The 10,947-nt window shown below is 38.8% G+C and overlaps 1 long non-coding RNA gene across 1 annotated transcript in view; it reads right to left on the reverse strand.

Moving 5' to 3' along the window:
* Nucleotides 1-2,159: 2,159 nt before the first annotated feature.
* Nucleotides 2,160-10,947, reverse strand: part of LOC114625126 — an 18,294-nt gene continuing 9,506 nt past the window's right edge. Inside the window, exons 2-3 of the long non-coding RNA XR_003712013.1 lie at nt 4,117-4,431; nt 2,160-2,566 (exon numbers count right to left, since the gene is read on the reverse strand). This is a non-coding gene — a long non-coding RNA (uncharacterized LOC114625126). The remainder of the gene's footprint in view (nt 2,567-4,116; nt 4,432-10,947) is intronic.

Below are 10,947 nucleotides of genomic sequence, written 5' to 3' on the forward strand. Positions count from 1 at the left end.
AGACTACTGAGAAGAGCTTAACAAAATGGAAGAGGAAGAAATTCAAAGTTATATGTAGCAAACAAATTATACTAACTATAAAAAACATGATGCTACTATCAATAATCAACAAATTTGGGTTGAGTCTCTGTTTAACAATGATATGAGAAACTTCATTTAAATGATCTCAAAGAGGAAACAATCTCCTTGGGGTTACAATAAATTCCTAGACAATAAATCCTGAAATAATGTTCACAGCCAGAATGTTTGTATTATCAGAGTGCCAAGTAGACTAAGGGACAAATCTTCCAAAAAGAGTAATTGATTTTTGTCGTTTTTTACTTGTGTTAGTAACAAATCTTAAAGCTATGCTTACTGCACAATGCAAGATGTATTACACATAAATAAGACAATGTAGCACGTGCGTTAACATTCTAATTTGCTCGGTGATTAGGAAAAGCATATCCTAGAAATGACCTTCTTTAAATTTCACCTTCTAAAAATTTCTTTAAATTTTTTTAAAAGGAAGGAAAGACTCACTTACTTATAGCTGAGCCTACACCTGAGGCTGAAGCTCACACATTTTATTTTGAGGAGAAAAATGAATGCCAGCTCTTGTGGACTAAGATCAGCCACCAGACCCAGTGCTCATTCTTACAGTCTAGGATCATCTACAAAGTACCTAACTCAACAACAAATGAGCTTTTTCATCTCAAAGAGTTTTAAGCAGTTCAAATAGTGTTCCCACATTAAAGCCTTTGAAGGGGCAGGAAAGAAATAGTGTCGGTGTGCATTTGCATGTTACAACAAATCATACAAGGGAATCACGTAAGTGAGCATGGAGTCACCAATGAGGGGGGAGTTTGTTCTTTTTCTCATACCCATTCCTTTTACATGGCGATGTCCTGTCTACACACCAGGAAAGACTGCCCAAACATGGGTTTAAGCCAATAAAAAGTCTTTTTTTAAACAGGTGGTGACTACACTGAGTGTGTTCAGGACTCTAATGTAGCACTGGAGTCTTTCTGGGGGTGAGCTTTTAAACACAAAAATCGTGTTCTGGATTGACATACTACCACTAGTAAGAACAGTTAGCTGCAAGTGGAACAAAAGAATTCAAAAGGCAAGGTTAGTACATCGAGAGACTATCCTAGAACTATGGACTTTGATGGATTAGATCTTTGTTTTTATTTTAGCTGGCAAGGCTATCTACATGTTGAGTTTTATGACCTGAAGGGTATTTCCAGCCTGGAGTCAGTTGTGCTAAGGTTGAGGGGCCTGGTACAAAGTTAGCTTGACAGTATAGAAATAGAAACATATGTCATTCTTGCATCGATCCCAGCTCATAAAGACTGAGTTGGTATGAAGCTTATCCTTGTTCAGCCTTGCTACTTCAGAATAATCAATTTCATCTCCACATTTTTCTCTATCCTGTTCTGTTTTATCAGTTGAAAATGAAGAGTGGGGACAGATCAAGAGGCACCTGATAAGACCTTGCCACTCTCAATCTGTTTCACTGCTTGTGTTTGTCTACAAAGAATTTCCCTGTGCTTCACACCAAGCAGTGATCTAAGCTTCCCAGCCACCTTGCATGTCAGCTTATGTATAATGACAGTTACAGGAGGACTCTCATGTGGTAGCATGCATATAAAGATCTTTTCTTCTCTGCAAGTTTAAATAGGAGTCCGAGCTATGGCCACATGATGCTGAGTGCTCAGAAAATGTTGTCCCCAAAATTACTGGAAGGCTTCCTATTCTTGTGCATATTACGATATCGACTCAGAATGTCCATCTTCCTAGTACTTGTAAATCAAGATCCTTCCCTGTAACTGCTTAAGCACTCTTGGATTTGTTCCTTTAATGGGAGGAACTTAGTGGGTGTTATGAATGTTGACATTAATTCCTCAAGGAGTGATTAGTATCTCAATATGTATCCACCAGTCATGGTGTATTGTCTCATAAGCCCATCTACTGTTTTTCATAAGAAATGAGATCACATGTGTAACTTTTCTGAATTGATCTGAATTTTCTGAAGAGAGGACACAGATGGTGTCATTCCTCACATGTCTTTCCTCTTTTCACTGCCATCCAATAGAAAGTGGAGTCTTTAGATAGGTTATGACCATAAGGAAAAACCTATTAATATTTTGCTAAATGAATACAGTGATAAAATGGCTCCTAATGACATATTTCTATATCAGTGATCAGTGCAAAAGGGGAGGCAGAAAGATCGTAAGAGTCAGAGGTGGTGGAAGACTCCAGGGAGACAGTATTTTCCAGACACAGTGGGGATGATGCACATATGAACTCACATAGACTGTGACAGCTTACACAAGACCTGTACAGGCTCAGGCCAGACAAAAATCCCAGCACAGAGAAGGGAAAGTGGTCATAAAGTTCTACCACTAGCCAACAAGCTAATTGAAATGGATTCTTGCTTGGAGAGGTTAAATTTCTTTTCTTCAGTGAAATGGCCACATTTAAGTAGATATCAATCAAATTCCAGAGTAGGCTCCAGTGTGTTGCTGCTGTTTTCTTATGGTTTGGTGTTTCTTGTCATTTTTTGTCATTTTGTTGGGTTGTTTTGCTTTTGAAGAAAGAAAAAAGACAAGAAGAAAAACAGCACATGAAATTGGATGGGAGGGAGGTAGGAAGACTTGGAAGAGTATGATCAAAAATATTATATGAACAGTTTAAAATAAAATTTTAATGTGAGAAAAGTAGAGTTGACATAACCTAGACTTATCAAACCTCCTGCCCCAGCCTTCCATAGTAGGATAACAAGCATATACCCCCATGCCCAGCTGTCATAAAGATTTTTCACTTCAACATGAAACTACTCATTTTTGAATATAATAATAATAGCTCATTCATTGTAAACAATGAAAAGTGGATGAATCATATTATTCTAGTATGCTTTCTATTGCTGAAATTAAACACTGAGCAAAACCAACTTGTGGAAGAAAGGGTTTATTTAGGATCTCTCAACATCAATGTACTTGACTCACCAATAAAAATACATGGGCTAACAGATTAGACACATGAAGAGGACCCAGCATTTTGCTGCATACAGTAAACACACCTGAGTGACAAAGACAGACACTACCTCAAACTAAAAGGCTGAAAAAAATGTTTCCAAGCAAATGGTCCCAAGAAACAAGTTGGAGTAGCCATTCTAATATCCAATAAAATAGACTTTCAAACAGACGTTATCAAAAAAGATGGAAAAGGATACTTCATACTCATTGTTCCTATCTAAAGGAAACATGGGGGGTGGGGGTGGGGAATGGAGGAAAAGCCATCCAGAGACTACCCCACCATGGGAACCATCCCATCAGTAGACACCAACCCCAACAATATTGCTGATGTTAAGAGGTGCTTTCAGACCTGGTATGGTTGTCCTCTGAGAGGCTCTACCAGCACCTAAGACAAATGCAGATACAGCCAACCATTGGACTGGGTCTGAGGATCTCTATGGAAGAGTCAGAGAAAGGACTGAAGGATCTGAAGGGGTTGCAACCCCATAGGAAGAACAGTATCAACTAACCAGACCACCCATAGCTCCCAGGAACTAAACCACCAAACAAAGAGTATATATGGGCTAGTCCATGGCTCCCACTACATATGTAGCAGAGGACTGCCTTATCTGACAACAATGGGAGGGGAGGTACTTTGCCTGTGGAGGCCCATTGCCCCAGAGAAGGGGGATGCTAGAGGGTTGAGGCAGGAGTGGGTAGGTAGGTGGGGGAGCACCATCTTAGAGGCAAATGGGAGGGGCATGGGGATGGAGAGGGGGGTTTGTGGAGGAGACCAACAAGGGGGACGACATTTGAAATATAAATAAATAAAATAATTCATAAAATTTTTCAAAAAAAGCATAACATTAAAAGTCCCGTGGTCTTTTAATAAAAATATAAACACTTTTAAAATGCCACTATCTCCCTATAACACCCAGAGTCTCTTAACTATTATAAGTTCCTGATAAATCCAAAATAAATTATCTTCTAATTTTATTGTAAAAGTGAAGAGCCAGGCCATAGTTACAAATCAGACTAAAGCAAAACCAAAATGCAGCCATGTGAATCCCTCAGTTTGTGATGTCTGGATCTCACTCATGATTTTAACAGCCCCACTTACCTGGCTCTGCCATCCACAACACACGCAATCTGCCTCATATGTTCAGGACAGCTCCCCTTCACAGCTCCTGCTGTCCTTGGCAGCCATCCAACAGGCCTGGAATCTCAAATATTCTGGAGTCTCCACTGCAACTGATGTTGCACCTTCACCAATAGCCTTTCTGCATGCAAGCTTCAATTCTGCCAAGCAGTGCTACAGCTTAGTTGCTCTCCATGACCCCTTCATGTGGAAGACTCTCACACAATAGTTGCCAAGTTCTTCAGTCACCTTGGTATGCAGTCCTGACCCCGCACTGGGATGCAACCTGTACTGGCTCTACGAAAGAAAGTATTCCTTCATACATGTCATTTCAATAATGCTATCCCACATTAATCACAGCTGATTTTCAGCCTCACCTAGCCAGTGTCTACCATGCTAGCAAAGCAAGCATTTTATTCCAGAGTCTCAACTCGTATTTATTATATAAAAGCCCTGATAAATCTAGGAAGGATTCTCAAACTTCTCTTAAAATTTTCACAAGTCATATGAGCTTCCATCACCTGCATGTCTCTCAGTTCTTCTCTTACCAACTCCCACTTTTAAAAGGACATTACTGAGCCCTACCTGGTTTTAAATGCTTCCACAGTCCTCTCCAAAACAACATGGGAGGTCAGCACCAGCAACCTCTCATTCTCTGGTACCAATTTATATTCTTTTGCATGAGAAGAGGGAGAGGGAGAGAGAGAGATAGGGAGAGAGAGAGAGAGAGAGAGAGAGAGAGAGAGAGAGAGAGAGAGACAGAGAGACAGAGAGACAGAGAAAAAGACAGAAAAACAGAGAGAGACAGAGAGATGGAGAGACAGAGAGACAGAGCACTGAACAAAACCAAGCCAAGAAGGAAATAGCCTAATTTAAAGTACAGATTATTTTGCCCTACCTCCAGAGAAGTAAATTTTATAAATGTGTCATGAAGCTGAGAACTGGGCATTTTAAACCAGTGCTGACTGTGGATTCAAAAGAGGAGCCCACTGACCACTCTTTGTGGTTCACCGGGCTGAATCATCAATGCATACTATGAACAGTGGGATGGTGGAAACATCACTGACTTGGCAATACTCTCAGTCGATGCATCTGAGAACAAGTTCCTCTGTAGTTACTGCCAGGACTTTCCAGTTCCCCCAGCTTCAACTTCAGGATATGACTTCCACCCTCCCCATGTTTACAACTTCAAAATGTTAATAAAACATGATAAGTGCAAAAGTCAAAACAAAGTAGGAGAGGTGACGTGCAAGTAATGGACGGCACACTCTTAATCTAAATCATAGATATTTATTCACTCTCTCAGTAACCGAATCCTAACCAAATGAATTTGTAATATATTCCAGTCTAGTTTTATTAGGATTTGTGCTGTATGGGTAAATGTGAAAACAAAGAAAATATATTGCTACATCAACTTCCATTATTCATGCATATAAAGTTCTGTGTACCTGCCCACACGACTGAGAAGATGCATTAGGAAGTCGATTACAATAACAAGAGAAGGTTATTTGAGTCAAATCAAAACAATAAATGGGCTAGAGAAAAATTGTAAAATATTTGTTTTACATTTTCCTCCTGTGACACATAAAACACTATCCTCTCTAAGAGATTATGAACATTTCTACTCTGTCATGCCGCATAAACTAGTGATTTGTTTAGAATCACTTCTGTCTCAAAAGTTACAGGAGCTTCCTTGTACTTTATAGAAACTGTAATTTTGATTACTACAATTGCTGAATATTACAGTTGTTATTTATAATTATTCTCCGATAGTTGCAAGCATAAAAGACACTTTAACAAAACTCTAATTTTCTAACTTACTAGATTCACCACACTTAGCTGTCCTCTGTAAAGTACAGCCGTATACACTGACAGTGTGGAGAGTACTTGTATATCTTTGACAACTCTCTTATGCTCTTCTTCTCTTAAAGGGCAGCACATGCCACCAAGAGTTAGCTGTGCATGTTCACAACTGTGCCTCTCATCTCTCCTTTTATGTTATCTGACTTTGTTAAATGCTACAGGGTCACATGAAGATGGTTCTAAAATAAATACATGTTCCTTTGAAAACTGAAATGAGTGTTTGAAGAAACTTGTTCATTTAAACAATGAAAGAAATCAAGAAAAATCCTATTCAAATAGCTTTTTCAAAACTCTAGGAATAAACCTAACCAAGAAGGAAAAACAACATTTGCAATAAAGACTTTAAGACACTGAAGACAAAAATTGGAAAAGACACAAAGAAATGGAACAATTTTCCATGCTTATGGATTAGCAGAATTAATACTGTAAAAACAATGACTATAGAGCTAAAAGCAGCCTACAGATTCATCATTCCAATTACATTCTTCACAGAACTAGAAAAACCCAATCCTAAAGTTGATATGGAACACAAGAGACAGCAAATAATCAACGTAATCCCAAATAGAACGAGCAATGTCAAAGGTATCCTGATGTATGATCTCAAATTACAGCACAGAGCCATAGTCACAAAGCAGTATGGTAATGACACAGAACTAGATGTGTAGAAAAAATGGAATACAATAAAGACACCAGGAAAAAACTCACACAACTATAGCCATCTTATTTCTGACAAAACTGTAAAAAACATACATTAAAAATGACTGCCTCATCAACAAGATGGAAAAACTGAAAGTCCAGAGGTTAAAAAGATGAAACTAGATCCCTAACTCTCACCCTGCACAAAAATTATTTCCAAATGGATCAAGGACCTTATTGTGAGATTTGATATGCTGAAATTTCTAAAGGGATCCTCTTCAAGACTCAAGGACTTTGTCAAAAGAACTCCGGTCACATGGAAAATGATTCCATTAATCAACGAATGAGATTATAGAAAATTAGAAAGTTTCTCCACAAGAAAGGAAATAATCACCACAGTAAAGAGACAGTGTGTAGAATGTGAAAATATCTCTGCCAACAATATTTCAAAGTATCAATCACTACATTGAGCTGAGATTATGGTATTTTCACATATAAGGCCCTGGGTTCAAGCACCAGCACTATCGGGGAAAAAAATGGTGGCCTAGGGATATGGCCTAATTGAAAACTGTCTCAGTATTCATGAAGATCTAGTTTTGATCCCCAGAACCACATGAAACCAATTATATAGATACACCCCTGCCCTCTCAATGCCTGGAAGGTAAAAGGAGGAGGATCAACTGAAGGTCACTCTAGCTACCTAACTAGTTGGAGCCTGGGCTATACATGATACACTGTTTAAGAAAAACAAAAGACAAAAATTAAAGATTGAAGAAAACAAATAATCTAATCAATAAGCAGAGTAACAAACTATATAGACCAGTAGTTCGAGAACTGTGAGTCACTGCCCCTTTGGGAATTGAGCAACCCTTTCATACGGATCACATATTAGATCTCCTGCATATCAGATATTGACATTATGATTTGTAACAGTAGCAAAATTACAGTTATGAAGTAGAAACAAAACAATTTTATGGGTAAGGTTCACTACAACATGAGGAACTGTATATTAAAGGGTCAGGCCACTGGGAACGTTGAGAACCACTGGTAGAGACAGTTCTCAAAAGAAGAAATACAAATGGCCAATAAGTCCTGGAAAAGTGCTCGAGGTCCTTAGCCGCCAGAGAGATGCAAATTAAAACTGCTTTAAAATTCTCCTTCATTCCAGTTAGAGCAGCTTTCATCAAAAACAAAAACAAATGTCATGCCCCTACTAGAGGAGTGGGGAAAGGAGAATCTTTATGCATCCCTGGGAGGAATGTACACAGCCACTTCTACTATGGAACTTAGTTTGGAGATTCCTCCAAAAACTGAAAATAGAAATTCCATATGACCCATGACTCCATTCTGGGGTAGAAAAGATTCTCAGTCAACATGCCACAGAGATTCTTGCACAACCAAGTCAATTGCTGCCTTATTCACAACAGTTAAACAATGGGACCAGCCTATACTTCCATCAACATATCCAGAGATAGATAAAATGTGACAAACATACAAAATGGAACTTCATCAGCTATAAAGAAAAGTGAAACCATGATATTTTCAGGGAAACAGGTGGAAATGGAGACCATTGTGTTGAGTGAAGTAAGGCTGACTCAGGAAGACAAATACTAGACTGATCCTTTTGTATTTAAAACCCAGATTTAAGTATGTGCGAGAGAGAAACAGCTAAGAATAGAAAGAAGACCGTGAAACTGGCAGAAAAGATCTGAAGTGGACAAAAAAGGTGAAACACACATGACGTGACAGCAGAAGGGAAGAGCATTTGTTGGAAGGAAAGGAACTAACAAAAGAGTGGAGAGCGTAGAGGGGAAGGAGCTGAGTACCAGTGAAGTGTGATGATGGTGGCCTACATCCATGAGAATGTGACAGTGAAACCCATTTCTTGTATTCCAACAGACTATTCAAGAACAATGTTCCAAACGTGCCTATGAAACACTCTCATGCCTAAGACTCAAAGAACATTGCAAAGGGGGAGAACAGACTGAAAGAACAGGAAGAGCAGGGGATTTGCTTCGAGAGTTTTTTTTTCTCCTAGAAATGTCAGAAGCTACACCCATTAAGTCTAACCAGTATGATTGACTGGACAGGAGCTGGGCAAGTTCGTGACAAGGTGGACAGAAGACAGCCTAGGAGGTTATATAACCCTATGTAAAGAGCTCCAGGAAACTAAGGAATGATGACAGTGGAAGAAATAGTCCTCCCTAGTGAAGAGCAAGCCAGTTGGTTATCTCATATCAAATGGCCATCCATGAGAACAACAATATAAATGATTGTGTGTGTGTGTGTGTACATATATGCATGTAAAGACAATTAATAAAGAGGAAATGCATTTAAAAAAAGCAAGGAGAAGCATATGAGAGGATTTGAAGGGAGAAAAGGGAAGGGAGAAATAATGTAATTGTATTACAATTTCAAAAGGAAAATAAAAATTTAAAATCCTCAAAAATTACTCTCAAATCATTCATACACACACACACACACACACATATGTATATATATAGTATTCATCTTTTAAGTGTCCTACTCATCCATCCACTCTGACTGAGTCTTAACCTCTGGGAAGTTAGCAGGAAACTACCCTATGTTGACAGGATGTTCCAGACATGAAAACTCTGGGTCATGGTGCATGGTCCTCTTTCATTTTATAACATACTGCCTAATGGTTCCCCAAAGTAGAAGGTAGAAATCGCACACTTGTGACCAGGCTATGACCCCCTTCTTAAATCTTTGTCAACATTTATTATTGTCAAAGTGCAGCCTTTACCACTCTGGTAGATATAAAACTTTATTGTTTTAATTTTCAACTTGCTTAATAGAGCTGGCTTTTGTCATAAAACCCCAGCCATTTGAATCTGTTCTTCGACCAATTGCTTTCTCCTACCCCAGGTGAGCTTTCCTAGTCCTTGTAGATATGTGTTAGGTTTTCTAAGAAAACACTGAAGGTTCCACAGCTGACTGAAGACAGAAATTCTTTGTCTGTCATCCACTCCTGAATTTCTCTCCAGAGATTCAATCACCTTGTGTCCTTTCAGCTGTTTTTCATAAAATTTATCTCCCCTATTTTGAAATAATGTGATTATATGTTGTTATTCTTATTGATTTCCTATAGAGAGGGTGAGGGTTTAACATTCTTACACCATTATCTCATCCTCCCAATAAAATTATAACTCATTTTCTTCTTAAAATATTATAATTTAGAATGCTAGATTATATAAAGATCGACCAATGCTTAGACCATTACTACCATTATTGCTTTTCCTTTTTAAACATTAGTTTTCCTGAAATAAATAATTGCCTCATTCCCTCCTATGGCTTCCTTCACCAATTCCTCCTATACTCTCAGCTCGAGTTCTGCATAACAGTATCTAAATTATTCTCCTTTTCTTTGTGAGAAACCCTCTGTCCTTCCTCTCAAACGTGGATTGTTCATTCTCCCAGGTGTGTTCACGTCTTGTCACTGGGATTCTGAGACCCACTTCACCCTGGGAATTTGGTCTGTTTCTCTGTGTGTGAAGAGGTCTCTGTTTCCTGGGCCTCCTTACAGGTCATATGCCATCCCCTGACAGTGTGATTAACTTTTTTATTAGAATATACCACACATCAACCAATAGTTTGATATACAATTCCTTTTTCTCTACTTTGAGTTTTTTCTTCTTTTGCCTGTTTTCCAATGTTGTTGAAGAGTTTGGTGTAATTCTGACTCAAGCCCTCTATATTTAGGCCATTTCATTTGTCTCTCTAGTCTCTTTGAAAGTCTTTTGGTTATCTCCAATATTCTGAAATCTTATGATGTTGGGGATAGAGGTTGTCTTGTTGTTTGGGGGATTGATTTTGGTTTGGGTTTTGCTTTTTGTTGAGGTGTATGTATCCCACACAAGCCAGAAATATCCCAAAATAAAACAGAAATTTGTCTTAATTTGAGCAGGGAAGAATCAAGGTTAAAGTGCTACTGGATGCAGTATGCAGTCTGGACCCACATACTAGTCTGTCAGTCACTACCTTCTCATTGGATGTTCATAAGCACAAGGGTCAGAAAGGTCACAAAGCAAATATGAATGTGAGGAGCTGAGTAGAGACATCAGTCAGTATAGCATTTGTGGTGCAAGTCTGAACATCTGATCTCAGTCTCCAGCAGCCACACAAAAGGTAGGTATGTGGTAATTGCAATCTAAGCCTAGTGGGAATGAGGCAGGCGCATCATATGATACTAACCTGTGAGCCCCCGGGTCCTAATGAAAGGCCTTGACTCAGGTAAATAAAGGAAGGAAGGAAGGAAGGAAGGAAGGAAGGAAGGAAGGAAGGAAGGAAGGA

Source organism: Grammomys surdaster, unplaced genomic scaffold, assembly GCF_004785775.1.
Source record: "Grammomys surdaster isolate TR1022 unplaced genomic scaffold, NIH_TR_1.0 65, whole genome shotgun sequence".
Taxonomy (NCBI): domain Eukaryota; kingdom Metazoa; phylum Chordata; class Mammalia; order Rodentia; family Muridae; genus Grammomys; species Grammomys surdaster.